This window comes from Mirounga leonina, unplaced genomic scaffold (assembly GCF_011800145.1).
Source record: "Mirounga leonina isolate KUSES-001 unplaced genomic scaffold, KU_Mleo_1.0 Mir_115, whole genome shotgun sequence".
Classification (NCBI taxonomy): Eukaryota; Metazoa; Chordata; class Mammalia; order Carnivora; family Phocidae; genus Mirounga; species Mirounga leonina.
In genome coordinates, this window is record NW_023270268.1 from 56,674,572 (window position 1) to 56,678,498 (window position 3,927).

The 3,927-nt window shown below is 36.4% G+C and overlaps 1 pseudogene; it reads right to left on the reverse strand.

Annotated features, from left to right (window-relative positions):
• Positions 1-411: 411 nt before the first annotated feature.
• Positions 412-807, reverse strand: LOC117999497 (annotated as a pseudogene).
• Between the last annotated feature and the right edge of the window lie 3,120 nt (positions 808-3,927).

The window sequence follows — 3,927 nt, forward strand, 5'->3', positions numbered from 1 at the left end:
CATATAATTCTTTCTTTTCAAACCCTATTTTGCAAATTTCTGCTATATTAGCAACCTGTGACTCCAATATCTATTTTCATTGCTTAGTGAGACTATAGCCTTGTTAGGCTTCATTTCATGAACATTGGCAGAAAAGTGTCCCAAGGCAGAAACCTAAGAGGATCATGGCACTCTCCACATGAGTTTTCCTTCTTTCAAGGAGCACAGTCATGAACTGCCTGTTGGTCAAGGCCTGAAGCTGTTGCCTAATATATTGTGTCTAATTTTATAAATAATTGTAGGGCTTTTATCATCTTTAAAATGCATCACTTTCTCTCATACATTATAAACCTTAAGTATGTGACCATGACATAATTTCTTCAGTAAGCCTAGGACTTCCACGAGTTTTCCTGAAGCTTATAACTAGAGTGGTCAAGTATAAAAGCTTTTTCTACAACTGTGCATTCCTTTGATGTTTGGGTTATTGTAAACAGACTCACTAGATAATTTATCTTTAGCATAGTCCATTTCTATTCCTCAAAGTGTTAGCTGTGCTTTCTTTTTGATGAACATTCTTTTCTGACTCCATCTTGAACAACTTCTTCATCAGAATCTCCTTTTCTTATAGTTTGTACTCAAGAGTATAAGAAAAGTCATTAGAGCCCTTGGTTGGGACACCAACTTTCAGACCTACACTTTCAGCTTATCTTTAAGAAGTTGTTTTATCTTGTTTACTGCTGCAGGTGTAAGGGTGAGGACAGCCCAAGTGGGCTACAGCTTCTTCTTGCTCACGGCCCAGAAAGTGGCCCAGACTAATGAAGTGGACATTCTCACTGCCCTGGTGCCTTGGGCTGGAGCTCAGGCACCTCAGCCTCTCTCCAGGAACATGGTGGCCAGCTATTAATAATTGTTTCTGTTGGAAGAGTAAGTCTGGTATCAGTTACTCTTTCATAGCTGGAAGTAAAAATCCAGCCACACCTTTGGAGTATAGTTGAAACCACTGAAAGAATATTTTCTGTCTTATCATAGGTCTGAACTTATATAACAATAAAGCTATTTGTGACCTGTTAGTAGGGCAGGAAGTAGATATGATTATAGACACGTAGTCCTTATGAGTGCTATTTCTTTCATCTGTAGAGATTATAAAACCAATGTTTTAAAGTTGTTATCAGTTTGAAATAATATATGCAAGTATCTGTCACATTGGAAGCATATAGATTTAACATTTTACCCCTCTATAAAAAAAGAATATGTCTATAAATTATTAGAAATATGTGTATAAATTATTACAAATATTGAATATATCTGTTACCTAGATGTTCTTATTTTTCTTCAGGTTTACTTTTTTTTTTAGTGCCATGTAAGATAATTACTCCCTTAAGAAGTTAAAAGTGGTAAAAGTGCTCAATTTCCTCAAAGCAGTGAGCATGTACCTCTGAGATTATTCTCAAACCAGGACTATGTATAAACCAATACTTTCTCATTTTTCATCTTTTCATTAATCTCTCTCCCTAATTCAATATTATACATTCATTTGCCCTTGAAAAGCAAGTCATCACTCAACATTTTTTTTTCTTGTTTCACATCCATTTCAGATTCCACGTTGTTCCACTCCGTCATCAGTGCTATTCTGCAAATTGCTCTCTCAGCCAAACACTAGGAAAATGTGTATAATTCTTTAGTGTATTTTTACAATAAAAAGCATAATCTATATCCATATTTTTCAAAACTTTAAGTTTCAATATCTTTGTTTTTGTTGACTTTATTTTCTTTATGCTCCCTCCCTGTAATCCTTTCAAATAAATCCTTTTACTTTTTTCATTTGGTAATCCTATAAGCATATTATCTCTAGAGACCTTTCGTGTCCTTTGGAATGACTTTGGACACTTCCTCACTCTCATTTACAAAGATGGCACTGATGAGAGGGGCAAAGCAAGGGTTTGCTTATCTTTGCATTTTATTAAGGTATACTACAGATAGCAGTGCATGTTTGCCTGGCAGTTCAGTTGTCAGAGTAAGACAGGGCCAAATGGCACTTTATAGAAGCAGCTACAACATCTTATCATTGGGTACGATTCCAAAACCCTTCAGGGAGAATTTTTACCACCTTAATAAAAGGCAAGTTCCAAAGAAAACCCAGGAAGAATGATTGGCTAGTTTTCTATTTAAATAAAAAGCTACATGACATTGTTGTCTTTTTTTTTTTTGCCTCCTGGTCATCACTGTGTTCATTGTTGGGCTAACTCATAAGGAACATAGGAGTTCTTCACCTTCTTTACCCACAATTGTTGAGCATCCTGCATGAACCATGATCATTCTTTAACCTGTTTGTCAGAAGTGACCTAGCAGAGAGCCTCCTAAAGCATTTTAATTTTGAAATTTTTTTTTTTCCCCTCAAGAGACCTAGCCTGAGTGCGTGAGATTTTAATATCAAAGAGTAGTTACAACTTTGTTTTCCCTTAAATTTTTTAGTAAATAAATTTATTGAAAAGATACTAAGTGAATTAAACTTTTTTTCACTACAGCACATAGAAAACAAGAACCATCTGCCAGTAAGAAGTGGTTTTAAAATACAATGGAACCATCACAATACTGTTAACTTCTCACCAAATATATGCTTGCAGGAGGTTCTGAGACTAGGGCCTACCTCTCTTTTATAATAAGAGAGATTAGCAAGAGTCAGGGTTGTTAAATATATCTTTGTGCCAAAGCGGGACATTCCTCATAATGCAATCAGGATTGAAACTAAGCTGGAAAGAGAATCATTTTCTCATTAATGTGATCCAATGTAATTTAAAGCTTCTCTTTAATACATAAAAGCATCTCTAAACCAATAGTGGCACTTGCCCCACATGTTTGGACAGGCTACCCTGGGGAAAATCCTCTTCATTCTAGAATATGGATTTCATAGTTACCTGAATCTCCCCTGCATCTTTACTAATCACTGATTACAAAGTGTAATTCACCTAAATATAGAGAACCCAATGAAAAATAGTGTCCTTTGGAATATTTACTAATTAAGGAAAACTATCAGTCGTATTTTTTTCTGGTTGTGGTTTTAGGCATGGTGAACAAATATATTTAGTTTTAAGAGTCCTAAAAAAGTGATCAGGATTAATCAGCATGACAGGTCATTACAAACTGCAACATTGTCTAGAAATTCAGCAGACCCGAGGAACAGAGCAAGTGTTTTTTTATTTTTTATTTATTTATTTATTTTTTTAAAAGATCTTATTTATTTTTTTGAGAGAGAATGAGAGAGAGCACATGGGAGGGGGGAGGGCCAGAGGGAGAAGCAGACTCCCCGCTGAGCAGGGAGCCCGATGCGGGACTCGATCCAGGGACTCTAGGATCATGACCTGAGCCGAAGGCAGTCGCTTAACCAACTGAGCCACCCAGGCGCCCCAGAGCAAGTGTTTTAAAGATTCAAGTTATTAAGCAGAAACTGGTCCTCGGTCATATATTTTATAATCATTTTCTTTAACTGAGGCCTTTAATGAATCTGTAGTTTCCTGATTGCAATCATGATTGCCCCAAAGAAGATCTATATTTTTCTGTAAAAGTCACAGGCACACTCATACACATTCACAGAGATACATGCATGCACACAAATAGTGCCCTGAGCAGAGTCCAAATTGCATCAGAAGGCAAACAGAAGACTGAAAAAAGAAAATAGACACTAAGTGTCAAGATATTGCACAACATAAGAACTTCAAAACTTAAAAAAAAAAAAAAAAGCTTTTGGAGTCAGGGTTGCAATAGAGCGCACAGAAAAACTTGCACTGCAGTACTGTTTATTATATCACACCTTTCCCTCCTAGGGCCAAAGCAATAGACTGAGCCTCCAGCATACTCACAGAAATATCTCAATTTCTGAAAACAGGCTCAGACTCTGCTCTAGACCTGTTTATAGGCAGAAGGAGCTCACAGTCTGATTTGAAGAGTATT